Below are 15,565 nucleotides of genomic sequence, written 5' to 3' on the forward strand. Positions count from 1 at the left end.
CTCTCTACTTTTTAATTCAAATATTTTTAATACACTGCTGCTGAAAACAAAATGACCATCAGCACAGGGAGCTTGACCAAACACTGTGGTTTGGCCCACCATACCTGCACAGGTGGCTGCAGTGGTACCACCACAGACAGCACAGACACCCAGCACATCTGAGTCACAACCTGTCAGCAATGCCTCCACAACTCTTGTCTTACCTTCTTCACCTGCATCAGGTAGGTTTGACCCTGCTGCTGGTACCCTCTGTGAGTAGTAGTAGCAGAGATAGTGATTTTGTCACCCTCAGTAGCTGACAGGGCTAGTGGAGAGCATAATGTAGAGGGGCCTCAGTGCCCAGATCAGCATAGTTGAAAAGGTCCTGCATCATATTGCCAAAACGATGCCATGTCTGGCACCAACCTAGGCAACTGACACAGGAGACAATGATAACAGCTCTGAGGGTGAGGACTAGATTCTCACTATTCTCAAGCAGGATATGGAAGTACCTACAATGTCCCCATACCTATCCCAAAATCATGGTATCCCAAAACCTTTTGTGCCCATCACCATCCCTGTCTGTCTTTTATATCATCTGTGTCTGTGCCTGCTACCTTACCTACCCTACTTGCCTGACCTTCTCAATCCTAAGCACATTCCTCTCTCTCCATATAAAAAAAAATTGCCACCTGTCCTACAAAAAATGATGTTTCATACATGACTCTCTGCTTTGCCTATCTGTCATCTTGAGGCACTTCATTTGGTCCAATTGGCTATAAAACATCATTCTTTTACTGTCACCCATCCCCTGTGAGGTGACTCTCCAAAGTCATGAAATTTTCAGTACAATTCTACATTTATATAATGAAGAAGTAGACAGCTATGGTGTTCTTCCACCACCATCCTGAAAATTCCTGTATTCTTTCCACATGTCCTACCCTCTGCTTGCCCTCTCTATTTTAACCACTGTTCTATCCACCTTTATGTTTAATCTGGTCAAAAAATAGAATCGCCCACAACACACATGTCCAGAAATGGCCTATCAAAAATCCTTCCTTTTTTTGTCCTCAGCATTTGCATGGAGATTGCCATTGTGCACCAATATTGATTGATGGTGAATGACGTTTCACATCCTATGGCAAAAACAGGTGATTTTTTTCCATTGCCTGCACTAGTCTGGTTACCTTTGCGCAAATGTGCTTTAATCTGCAGTGCTATAGGAATATAGATCAAAAGCAGATTAAAGGCACTATTTTGAAACAGTTACTCTAACAGCTGTTAGGCTGCTGGATATACTGAACTAGAATTTCCTTGGTAATATGGTGAGATAATTCTTCTGTCTGTAGACTAATGTGTTTGTATTGTGGCATGGGTTTGATTACAGCTGTATGCCAAATTATTATTTCATGTCATTTTATATTCCTATCATATTTTTTAACTCTAAACATCTGTATCTCCAGTTACAACATTTGGTTAAAATAGCATTTGAATAGTGCACAAAGAAAGCATTTGTAAAAACATTCCGTCCCCAACATGGATACTCAGCTAACCACCTTATGTTTTAATTTTGTGTCTACTCTCCTACCCCTTCTTGCTCCCTATATCAAACATTTTATTGTACACAGTATGACATATTAATAATGAGGAAACAGCTAAGAATAACACACCATGAAGATGGTCCTAAATGTGCTATAAACAAATCTCTTGGTATTTCACTGTCCATCTTTCTCTCTCTCTTCACCCCTTCTGCTTCAGTAATGTGTCACTGTCCCTTCAGTTGTGTTATTTAAACCGTATGAATTAGGAGTCCCTTTAATGCTCAGATCGGTGCACTGATTTTTGCATACTTGCAAGGTTTCTAATTCAGACATATGTAACTGTTACTGACTGTACTGTACTATTTTATGTGTGGCTGTTGCCTACATATTTTTGAGACACCATTATCCTGATTCTGCCATAATCTATGTTCTCCCTGCCTCCCCCCATGTAGGTCTCTTATTTTATTTATTTATTTTATTTTATTTATTTTACATTTGTTAACCGGGAGAGTCCGACTGGATACATGTCCATTTTCAGCGGAGGCCCCGGGAGAAAAGCTCCAAGTACATAACAGACATATGAACATTGTTAATGCAAAAAAAGGAAGATAGTTGAGTTCTAAATACAATATAAAGATACATCACATCTTGGGAAAAAAAAAAACAACAGCAGCATATAAAAAAAAACATAGGTCAGTTACAAAGGCGAGGTGCCTTGTTAAAAAGCGGTTAAGGATAGTGAGGTAAGAGAAGGGTAAATGATAGTGGTTAATCAGGTTTGGAACAGGGACATTGCCAGAGAGTATTGAGATGGGGTTTAAGCTTTTTGAATTGTAGGAGTGAGGGTTCTGAGGTGAGCATGGTCGGTAGGGAGTTCCACATTTTACCTACAAAGTTTGAGAATAGAGAATCCCCAGCAGAATTATTGGCTTTGGTAGTTTGAGCTAAGATCTTATTGGAGGAGCGTAAAGATTGCAGGTTAATATAGGGGTTAATGATGTTTTTCAGAGCTGGTGTTTTCTCTGGGTGATACAGTATCTGGTGAGCCATTTTGAGTTGGTTGAAATGGAGATGGCTGGAAAACTCTAACCACCCTAGTTGCTTCAAGTTAGTGCAGTGGTGCGTTCTAAAGGTGGAATTTGTGGCAAATCTAGCTATGTGATTGTAACAAGAAGCAAGTTTGTTAAGGGTTGTCTTGTTTAGGTTTGTAAAGAGGGGAGGCATAGAAAAGAGTTGATAGTAGGTGTGTGCTGGCAATTGTAATTTTAGCGTGAGGAGTGAGAAAGTGTTTTACTTTATAGAGAGAGCCAAGCTTTTTATTGACGGTTTGGATGGTAAGATTGAAATGGGTGTCAAATTTAAGGGAGTTATCAATGGTAACACCTAATAGCTTTGTGTGAGCTTCTGGTGATATAGTGATTCCATTGGAGGATGTAATAGAGAAGGTGGGGGGAAGAGTCTTGTTAGTGGGTGAGAAAGTAAGTAGTTTTGTTTTGTTGGGGTTGAGAACTAGTTGTCGACTTGAGAACCATTTTTCTATTAGGTTGAAGGTGTCTTGGGTTGAAGCAGTGAGGTCTGCCAGGTTGGAGGCAGTGCTGATGATAGTCGAATCATCTGCATATTGAATGAGGTCTCTTCCTCCTTCTGTGTCATCAGTCTGTCTCCTCAGCATTTGCACAATGTCTGGCACATGTAACATGGGGGGAATGGCGGTATACAGCTTATGGCACAATCCTGTGAGTTTTTGTCTTCAGCTGCATTACTGTGTTGCCCTTTGCCCTTCTGTGCTTAGCCTCACTGCACCATGTGCAGTCAGGATAATCTTCTCTCGAACAGGCTGAAGAGTTGAATGTACACCATGCAGGATGTTCCAGTTGCAAATATTGTTAGGAAGCATTCAGTACTGGATCATTTATTATGCCGCTGACTGTAACATACATCATATGTAATGTTAAAATTGCCATTAATGCAATGAAGCCTGATGCCTTAATTCTCCTTTGCCTCATTGTTTTGTGACTGACCTTTCAAACCAGTAAAATTAAGATAGTGAAGTAACATTTCTTGCTTGGTGTGTTAACATAATTCACATGTATGTAAAATGCTTTTTGGTATAGTGTCAATGGTTCAAAACCAGAAATATGTGAAAGTCATATTTAATGTTTTGTTTATATTACTATGGTGTAATTACCTGCTGTCTATGTATCTTATTAATGCTCTATTATCCTGCTTATGTCTTAATCATGTTTCTGCTTTTTACATCTGCTTGTTCCCTATTGGAAACAATTGATTGTACATAGCATGACAGATTATTTCTCAGGAAATCATTACAGTAACACACCACAAAGATGTTATAAAATGACCCCGAAAAGTGTAGCATTCATTGTGTGCCTCTCTCGCTGTCTCCATGTCCCTATCTGTTACCACTTCTGTATCATCACTTTTTACCGTTTAATATTTATTATGCTACTGCATGTAATGTACACGTTATGAGATTTTATAATTGTCATGAAGGCAATAAAAAGTAATACATGCATTTTCATTTCCTGCAATCTGTTGTCATATTTGAACTTTGTGAAGGGGTTCCTATTTGGTATGATTAGATAATTCTCAGATCTGTAGCTTTTTCAAATACTATCAAGGTTCAAGTCCAGATGTATGCCAATTTGTTTTTGAATGTTATGTATGACTCCTCTGTGTGTAAATGCTGGTTGCACATTTTCTTTTTTTTTTACTTAAATGATTTTTATTTTGATGAAATAACAAAGTAATTTAATACATTCATAACATTCAATAACTATTTAGAGTATTTAAATTCAACCTGACAAAAAGGATTCAGATAAAAATATTTGTAGTTAAATAATAAGTTAATATATAAACTATGATAGTTAGGAAGAGTTTGGTTCCATCTGTAGGGTATCAGTCAAATTCAAAACTTTCTTCCATGGACTATTAACGGGTCTACTTTAATTAAATGAAAGTGGAATCTGTCGAATACAAATCCGTCGACACGTAAGCAGCGAAACGCAGAAACATCAAATGCGCTAAATAGCGAAATCGTAAATGTCGAATTATAATAGTTGGCCTGTCTGCGGTATAGCTCCGTAAGGTAAGTGTGTGATAGTTACGGACCTTAGGGTTAGGGTGCGGGTTAAGGTAAGTGCATAGATAGGTAATGTATGTAAGGTTTAGTGTAGGGTTTTGTTAAGTGTATGTGTGTGGAATATTTACTTTGTGTGGGTATAGTTCTGCAGGGTAAGTGTGCAGTAGTTACGGAGCTTAGGGTTAGGGAGGAGTTAAGGGTAGTGCATAGATAGTTGTATATGTGGGGTTTAGTGTAGGGTTACAAGTGGGGTTTTGGTGCTTTAATTTAGGGTTAGTAGTAGGGTTTTGGTTAGTGTATGTATGTGTTTTTTGTTGTTGTGTTTGCGTAGGTAGTATGTTATGGGCAGTGGGGTTGACCAACTATTGCGGTTTCGATGTTTATATTTCGCGGTTTTGCATGTTCGATGTTATCGAGTTTCGCTGTTTATGTGTCGACGGATTCATATTTGACAGATTCCGCTTTTGTTTAATTAAAGTAGACCCACTATTAACCAATGGCTTAGGAAAAGTTCTTAACTCTTTAGTTCTTTTTTTTCCATCAGTATGCATTTCTTCAGTGATGATAGGAAATCCTCCATTGTGGGTGCTACATTAGAGTTCCATCTTCTAGTTACACATTTTCTGGCTATTGCTAACATTGTACACAACAAATACAGGTCATCTTTCTTCATATTATTACTATTAATAACATTCAATAAAATTAAAGACTTTGTTAAAACAAATATATCAGTATAGATAGCTTGAAGAAATCTGTTAATCTCATTCCAATATGGTTTAATATTAGTACAGTCATAACAAATATGAGACCAGTCAGCATTAGTGGACAGATGACATCGCCAACATAACTTGTTGTTTGAAGGGTTCATTTTTGGGAGTTTCTCAGGTGTCAAAAAGGACCTGTGTAGAAATTTCCAATGAAAACTCCTCCAGAATTGTGAGTAAGAAGTTAGTTTAACTGAAAATAAAATATTTGTTTTATCTTCCATTGATAATGATACTTGAAACCCTTTAGTTAGATATTGCCAGTAAGAATCTTTTAGAGCTGTCTTATAGACAATTAAAGTGTTATATTGATATGATAATTCATTATTAACATTGATATTATTATATATAATTCCAAAAATCCAGTTTATAATTTTTGTATAGTCTTGAAGGATGACTTATGTATTATTCTACACAGATCCTTAGTGTATGCTGTGACACTCTGAAGAACCAACCAGTCATTAGGGGATAGGCCATATGTTGACAATATACTTTGTGTGTTCAAAGCTTGTTGGTTTTCAATATATTGCAACCAACAAAATAGGTTATTATTTTCCCATAAACCAAAAATTTCTCTGTGTGTTTTATCAGTGAAATCCCTTGTAATAGTAAATGGTATTAAAAATATATGCCACAGTTTTATATCTAAATGTGTGTTAATGAATTTTTTAAACACATAAAAAATATTGTTTATTAGGGTTAGTTTAGTTAATTTTGTTGTACTATACTGTAAAGTTAAACTTAAATAGTGTCATATCTTGTTATCCTTTTCAGTTACCAAAGCATTCTTTGATAAACAATTTTCATTCATTAGTATAATGGAGTGTAACTGTTTTCAATTGGAAGAGTATCTAGGATTTATCCAATTCATCACAATTTTAATTATAGATAAGGTTGCACATTTTCTTAACACACCATTATCCTGTTGTATTAATGTGCTTACTCCCTCTTGGGAACACTGTCTTATACAGACCTTGCATTAATATTTATCATCCGAAACTGAACAGTAACATAACATGAAGATGTGGAGAAATGAACCATTAACTAATCTCTTTGTATGTCTGTATATCTCCATCTCTTCCTATCCCTTCTGTGTCACCAAATAGAACTTGTTTCAAAACTGATTCCATAAGTCATGTTTCCACCAGCAATAACACACTTGGTTCCTTACTTGTTTCATAATACACCTATATCATACATATATGGACTGAAGAACTGCACTTGTTAACACAAGTGTGTAAATCATGACATCTGAAACATGATCATAGCACATATCTGTTCTATAGTCCATCAGATTCAGACAAGGTTGTATGTGCGTACTGCTTATTTGCACAAAGGTTGGCACTGAGCACCATACTTTACTAATTCTCATTCTAAGTTCAACACCTCATGATATAATTTACAGATGCACAGATACTTTGTCATCAGCTGCACAAATGAGCTTGTCAGTGGTGCTCTTCATGGAGGGAGTTTAAAAAATTACCCTAAAGAAATATGTGAGTAGTTTGTTCAACTTCTTTATGAGTTAATGGAATTTTGAAACCAAGGAATCTGGATTTCAGATTTATGTTCACTCACTTAATTCAGTCTGTTAATGTATGTCTGTACTCCAACTTTGTTACAATGGTGTGTAACTTTTTCACACATAATCCATCACTGCTATTCAGAAGTGCACTGTCATATTTAGGAAGTGTCTGTTTGTACTGTCAATGCACATTGTGCAAACATGAGCCAAGACAACTGACAGTGACCCAATAAATGGTTACTATTTGTATGCAATCATCCTGGTATGAACTGTCATTAATACTTGCTTGACAATCCACTGTTTTACAGTTGTGATTGTCACTGACACCCTATACTATGAATGACAGTATAGAGATGTTAGCAGATAAGTATGTAATTACATGGGGCAAGCACAGTACTGTTACGTTGGCCTGTCCAGACACATACATTTGTCCCAAAACCTGTGATATACAGTAGCTGATGTTCCAAACAGTAAAGATTTAAATCTTCAAATGTGCATTTTCACATTATTAAAGTCAGACTTCTCCTGTGGTAGTTGCAATTCATACTGTGTTACCTAGATTGTGTAACTAGTTCGGTAGGTAGTTTGAATCTGACAGTGGAGAACTTGTTTGTGTGTATGGTTCTAGTGACAGATAAGTAAAGCTTCAATAACAGATGTGCTGTCTTCACTTTCACTCAGGAGAAACATTTGACTTTGGACACAGCCCCTTCTGTACTTTATCCCACTTTTAACACAAACATCCTCTCTGCAACACACTGGTGAGGTCATCCTGTCAAAAGTGCACTCTCTCTCCCCTTAAAAGTCAGACTTCTCCTGTGGTGCTTGTAGTTAATACTGTGTCCTCTAGACTGTGTAACCTAGATAGGAAGGAAATTTAATTCTCACAGTGGTAAACTTGTGTGTCTGCAGCTTAAATGTCATATATCTTCATGAACAGAAATGTTGTAACTGCTTCCTATAAGGGGAAGAATTTAAGCTTTGAGAGGACTCCCCATCCCCTTATCCCACTTTTACTACAAACATATTCTCTACAACACAGTGATGAAGTCATACTTTTATAAGTGCAGTTTCTTACTATAAAACTCCGACCTTTCCTGTGGTGCTTGTGATTTATACTATGTTATCTAAATTGTGCAGTTATATAGGTAGGGTTTCAAATCCAACATTGGTTAAATAGTTTGACTGCATGTACTGTTATGTACACTTAGCTCTGTGACAACAAATCATTTGTAAATGCTTACTTATGTGAAATATTTCTATTTGCAGAGGACTACCTATACTTTTCTATTATGCCCAAGCAATACCCAGTTTTGGAAACACAATGACTACATCATGTTTTTAAAAATTAACTACATGACAGTTGTAGTATGACTTTTCCTGTGACACTGGCTGTTGATACTGTGTTCTCCAGACTGTACAACTAAATAAGTAGGTGGTTTAAATCCAACAATAACCGATTGCTGTTACTGTGTGCTTGTCTGCCATGTGGTGGAAAGAAGGCGTCTAATGCAAGTAGTATGTTTATCTGTGTAGTGTCACTGTACACTTCAACCACCTTCTTTCCTTTTTAGACCATCATTGTATTAAACAGTGTGATGTCATCCATTCTAATGTGCACTGTCACAATTGTAAACCAACATGTCATGTGCCATGTGGGATTCAGGCAATGTTCTGTACTATGAGATCTTAGGTACTTCATTAAAATCTAGCCATTACTCCTTAGATTCAATTGTGTCAGTATGACTGAGAATGTGCATGTAGGTAACAATGTTTTCACCCCCCCATCTGCTCTACACATGTATAGCTGTGGATTCCCATTATGAGAACTTCTGTTAATTTTTCACACAGAAACACTTTATTTGACAATCATGATGCCATTGGGGGAAATTTGGCTTTCCTAAGAGATCTACTAAGGCTCTTCCTGTAGTATGAGGAAATGAGACAATGTTCTATATGCTGTTGCCTTAGTAAGGAATGTGTTTGAACCAGTAATTATCCACACATTATGTGCGACTGCCATTCTACCATCACAGTGATGACTGCATTATGCACCATGAGTGTTTGGATGTGCCTAGCAGTAGGCAACGTTGTGTGAGAAATAGCCATGTAGCAACAGTGTTTTAAAGAAATTACAGGCACACATATCCCTTGCAACAATAACATGAAGTCACAGCTTTAAATACCCAAATATCCCACAATTTTAGCAACACTTGCACTGTGGTACATTCATTCATCACAATATCATGTAGCTTCTGTTATCACATAGATGTTCAAAAAACCTCATGAAATTTATTGTAAGCATTGTGTGTCCTGCATTGGGGGGGTGGGGTGTGAAACCCCCCATCTATTTTCGTTCAAAATCTGTACTTTTTGTATTTTCTTCTTTTGATGGAAACTAGGTGGGGGGCTGCACCCACACACCCCTTCAAACTATATATACCAACTCCAGGGTCTCACGAAATTGGGAAGGGGGACCAATCCCTGTTATTTGTCTTGAAGTGTACTGAATTACTGGTTGTCAGTCAAATGAACTTTAGATCAAATGGGTTTCAGTCAAAGGGTCTGTCAACCAAATGAAGGTAACACACACACACACACACACATATATATGTGTGTGTGTGTGTGTGTGTGTGTGTGTGTGTGTGTGTGTGTGTGTGTGTGTGTGTGTGTGTGTGTGTGTGTGTGTGTGTGTGTGTGTGTGTGTGTGTGTGTGTGTGTGTGTGTGTGTGTGCGTATATATACAGATAATGGATATCTAAATAGACATGGCTAGATATAGATATTGGAACAAGAACATAGATAGATAGTTAGATAGATAGATAGATAGATAGATAGATAGATAGATAGATAGATAGATAGATATAGATACAGATATGGTTAGATATAGAAATAGATAGACAAACTTATTGGAACATGAACCAAATGATTGACACCATCTGGTTGACACAGACAGGTGGTTGACAGGTATGCAAGACTGACAATTCCCATGTAGGGGAATATTTCCTTTTCCCAGGGATTGTATGATCTCAGAGTAAGTATTTATAACTTGTGGAGGGGAGGAGGAGAGTACATTTGCCATAGGTTTAGTCTGCTCCAGGGTAATCCCCACAGCTTATGTAGAATGTGTCAATACTGGTGATTTTGATATTTTGACATCAATCTCTTGGGTGTTGGGCATTGTCCATTATATATATATATATATATATATAAATATATATATGTATATATATATATATATATATATATATATATATACACATATATATACATATATATATATATATATATATATATATATATATATATATATATATAAATATATATATATATATATATATATAAATATATATATATATATATATATATATATATATATATATATATATATATATATATATATATATATATATATATATATATATATATATATATATATACGTATATATATATATATATATATATATATATATATATATATATATATATATATATATATATATAGACATATACATATAGAGAGAGAGATACAGGCACAATACACTTAAAAATAAATGATAGCCTGAATCCATTCAATATGATTTTACAATTCTTACTAGGTATGATCCACAAGCTTTACTCTAAGCCACACCAATGTAATGTTTATATATTAAATAAGCTGGTTTAGTTTAAAGTATAGTTTTACTGGAGTGAAAACAAGGATTGCACAAGATCATGGTGAAAGGTTTTGGAGAATTTCTTATTTTCTTAATGTTATGTGACCATGGAACTGGTATATATATGTCTAATGAGTGTGAAGGCCTTGACCCCATGTGTTTGTTGGGGGTGGGAGGATTGTCACCTACAAAAAATGTTTTTGATCTGTAGTACCAGCGATTTCCAAGTAATCACATTTCATGTTGTCTTTTTGTATTGGAACAAGAATCAAATGATTATTAGTTTCAAACCAATTCACACAGCTTTCCAAAATTTAAACAGTTAAACATTTACAAATAATATCTACTAAATAAGTAATAGCAAATCATAACAGAAGCAAACAATTTAACTAAATAACAAACAATAAAGTATGTTAAACACAGTGACTATTTGTAGAACCCTGTTAGTCCACAAAAAGTACCAAACTATCATAAAAATAAATAGTCTAAACATCAAATGTTATATAGGACTGGGGGTTGGGGATTGGCTTAATGGCTGAAGTGCTTACCTCACAGATACAAGGTACAGGATTTGATCCTCACCTCTGCAAGGAAAACTGGTTAGGCTTAAAATGGCCTGTAAGGGCAGCTAGCTTAGTACTTACCTTTATGTCAAGGTATAATCAATACTGAGGGATAGAGTTTTGCAATATTTAACTCCTTATGCTTCATTTAGACCACGTGTGCTTCTCCTTGTGGTTTAACTGCTGGATTCATGGGTAGCTGCTATACAAGCTACACATCCCAGTATCACTGACATGACAGGGCTAGACTCCCAGTGGTATGAACATTGACCCTAGATGATTGTCACTATTGATGTAACACCCCAACTCCATCTGCAAATATTGGAAAAAGGGGTTGTGGACGGAGGGAAATAATATTGCACACGCTTCACTAACAATACATAAAATGATTAAATTTACAGTGTACAATTTTAATGTAAATGAACTTCATGAAATGAAAAGCTCTGTATACAAGATATCTAAAAAAACACTTGACCTCTAGTGAAACATCTTTCAGGACCACTGAATAATTGAGTGACTATAATTAAAACAGATATTTAAGCAGCACTGGTATGAACAACACTTTTAGTTCCAAAATAGACTACATTCAGCCAAGCCTATGCTGATATTAGAGGTTTGTGTATATTAATGAGTACATTAGCTTAAAAAGTCCATTTCCATAGTAGCTGTTGATGACTTATGTGAACACAACTTAGCTTCAATTAATAACAAGTGATATCATTGAACTTGCATAGAGAAGTACTTCCCAATTCTATAGTGAGTTATGTAGTACATTTGTTTTTCTCTCTGCGAGGAAACCAGGTTTATATTGACTTCTATATAAAAAGCAACAAACTAAAATACATAAACTCTAATAAAAAATGAATACAGAGCAGTAAAAAACGTTATTAATCTTCTAGCACCTCGGCACAAGTCTTCAGAGGAGTTTCATTAAATGTATTCCAGTAGCATTCACATTCATTTAAATTATAAAGGAACCAAACATGTTACATCATTCATCAAACAATCAGCTCATTAATTTATTCTCCAGAAAACATCTCCCATTACATTCTATATTCAGCCTATGTGGTCTCTAAGTTCCACATCTAGGAATATGAGTGGATTCCTTAAAAAATGCAAAAAAAAAAAAATCCTTCATATTCTTGCCTTTTCTTTCATTCATTCCTACACATTCCAAAGTTTTCCCTAATAAACTATCACATTTAATAGAATGATACAAAGCAAAATGAGATTCCATAATCTATTCTAGCTTTTTATTTTGTATATCTCTAATATGCTCTCGTAGCCTAACCTTGAACATTCTAGCAGTTTCCTCAACATGATATAATTCACAGGGTTACTTTAATTGTATCATCATTTCTACATGTATAATTATTTTAACATTAAATTTAATCCTACTGATAAGGCAAATGTTCTAACTACATATTATAAACATTACAAAAATCACCCTTGTCTTACAATTTCAACAGAAAGTTCCTCTTTTTGTCTAATAAAATGACTGTGCTTCTTCCCTTTTAAATTAATTTTTAGATATGTGGTATAATTTTAGTTTACAATTTTCCTTTCCAAAAATTATGAATGATGTATGATAATTTCAGCTACTTTATTATTTAATATACTGTATTCTATAACAAAATATATACAAGTCTCATCTTCTTTCCCATGTTTATTTTTACATTTACAAAAAAAGTCTTACATTCACAACATAATCTATATATCTTAATAATTTCTTCCTTAGGCAATAAATCAATTAAGTGAGGAGGGAGGCAACTACTCCAAGGCACAAAATCGGCACTAGCAGCACTTTTTTATTGTAATCTAGTTATAATATGTTTCTAATTTATTCCTATTAATAAAATATAGAAAATATTAGCTAGGGTCTGACAAATGCTACCTTTAAAAGTAAAAATAAACATATATGTATGTAAATCTCTTATAAAATCTTTGGCTACTTTTATTCCACCACAACCTATAAAAATTAAGTTATCAGTAAAATGACTATATGTAATATTCTTTGAACAAAGTCATGGCTATAATTATATTAATATAATTGTAAATATCTGTAAATATATACAATTGTTCATCAAACAAAATACCCACAACACACTTGTATAATTAATCATAGAATAATCATGTAAAAATAATTAAAAGCTTCACTTCCATGGGTATGTTTAATGTTAGTATACAAACTATCTACATTTGAAGATGAGAATTGTATATCCCCTCGACCCTACATAGCCTAGCCAAGCCTCCACACAACCCAAATCCTAAAGGGTTCACCCTGCAGCCATGACAATCCATCTCACTAACTTCTATTTTTATCTAGGATTATATTTTTTGTATTACTTATTGTTTTAATCTGCCTTCTTATGTTATGTTAACTTACTTACTATTGTTTTGTCAGTATATGTACTCATGTACCTCTGTTCTTTGGAGCTTTTCTCCCCGGGCCTCCACTGAAAACGGATATGTATCCAGTTGGACTAACCCGGTCAACAAATGTAAAATAAAATAAAATAAATAAAAATAAATTAATCACCAATGAAACCCATAGTCAAATTAGTTTACATGGGAGCAATAGGAGCTCCCATCACAGTGCAGTGAGATATACTGCCATGAATCATAAAGTAATTGTTCATCAAACAAAATACCCACAACACACTTGTATAATTAATCATAGAATAATCATGTAAAAATAATTAAAAGCTTCACTTCCATGGGTATGTTTAATGTTAGTATACAAACTATCTACATCTATCATTATCCAGTATGTGCCATCCTCCCATTTTATTTTAAAAAATCACTAGATTTATTTACATAGAATGTCAAAATTTGCATATAACTATACAAATAATTATGTAAAAAGAAAGCAATATTCCTCAGAAATTAATTACATGAAGAAACAATAGGTATTCTAGGAAGATCATTAAATCACTTATGAACCTTTGAAAGACAATAAAATGTAGCTCTCCTGAAATCTTTCATTAATAAATGTTTTTCTGGTTCACTTTCTTCAAAGTAGCCCAGCCTTATTCCTTTCTGAAGTAAGTCAAGCAGCAGTTTTTGAAGTAACCCTCCTAATAATTTTATATACATCCTTATCAAATAAATTTTCATAACATATTCATAAATAATGTTTATAATTAATGACAACAATATTTTTGCCCTTCTGAAATGAATTAAATTTAAATGCATATCCTGATTCATACTGTTCAATGTAATAAATTCATCTTTCATTAAATTAAATTACATTTAATTTTAAATTTCAAAAATACAAAAAGGGTATTTTCTACAACATATCCCATATACTAGAAAATTGCATTAGTAAAAGAGGGATAAAAACACTCTTTATTCCACATACAAGAGGTATTTAAGTTATAATAAACAGTCATTTCATTATCAGAAAGAATAATAGTTATCATTAATTCTTACATTGTTATTTCCATCAATAAACTACTACTCAAATTTGATATTAACATTAAAATTACTAGAATGTTCTTTCTCTTTTGTAGTACCTGAAAAGTGCCACCTAAAATGTAGCTTTCTGATAAGCTTAAAGAATTTAATTTTAAGTTTATATAATTGTTATAAAACATTTGGAATGACATTCAATCCACATTTAAAAACCCAACGTTCTATTTCTGTTAATTGTACCTATATTTCCTATTTAAAATTTAATAAAAGGAGTATATACATAAAGTCACTTACTTGCCCAAAGTTGATTCTAAATTGACCTATACCTTTTATTCTGTTGGAATTGTTGTTGTTGTCCATATTTCTATACAAAGTAACACCAGCTCCAGTTCTACCTCTCTTTCTCTGCTGCATTTTAATGGGGGTACAATGTATCTCTTGATTACTGGACCGTGGCTTTTTCCCAAGGGGTGTTGGCACTGGAGGAAATTCTAAATCACAGTACAAATGTATACTAAAGTAATAAAGCCGATACTATAATCTGCTTCACTGCTATTCTCCTCTCTGCTGCTGGACATTTGAAATATATGAGAATGTTTGTTTATATAGACAAGTCCTCCCATTGTCTATTTTAAGAATTTTCCATAGAAACACTCAAGCCTTATTATTATCCAAAACATTTATTTGTAGAGTTTCTTCTTCTTAGATGTTAATTCTGTCTCCATCTTTTTCAGCCTATCATTAATATCCAAGAGGATGTTATTCATTTGGTCACCATTCATTCTCAACAACAATTTATTGTATGTTTCACAGATCTGACACGTAAATGTTTTCTGTTTTAAGATGACATGCTCAGTCAGAATATTAACCCATTTTAAGACACATGTATGTGCTGCTGCCAAATAATATTGCTTAAATCTCTTTTCCATTTCATTCCCTATATAAAATTGACTGGTAGGGCTTTTAATTGCTGTGAGTTCTCTTGCATTAATGTACAGTTGCACACATTTTAATATTCATAAT

Source organism: Protopterus annectens, chromosome 2.part0 (assembly GCF_019279795.1).
Source record: "Protopterus annectens isolate FY-2018-M chromosome 2.part0, PAN1.0, whole genome shotgun sequence".
Taxonomy (NCBI): domain Eukaryota; kingdom Metazoa; phylum Chordata; order Ceratodontiformes; family Protopteridae; genus Protopterus; species Protopterus annectens.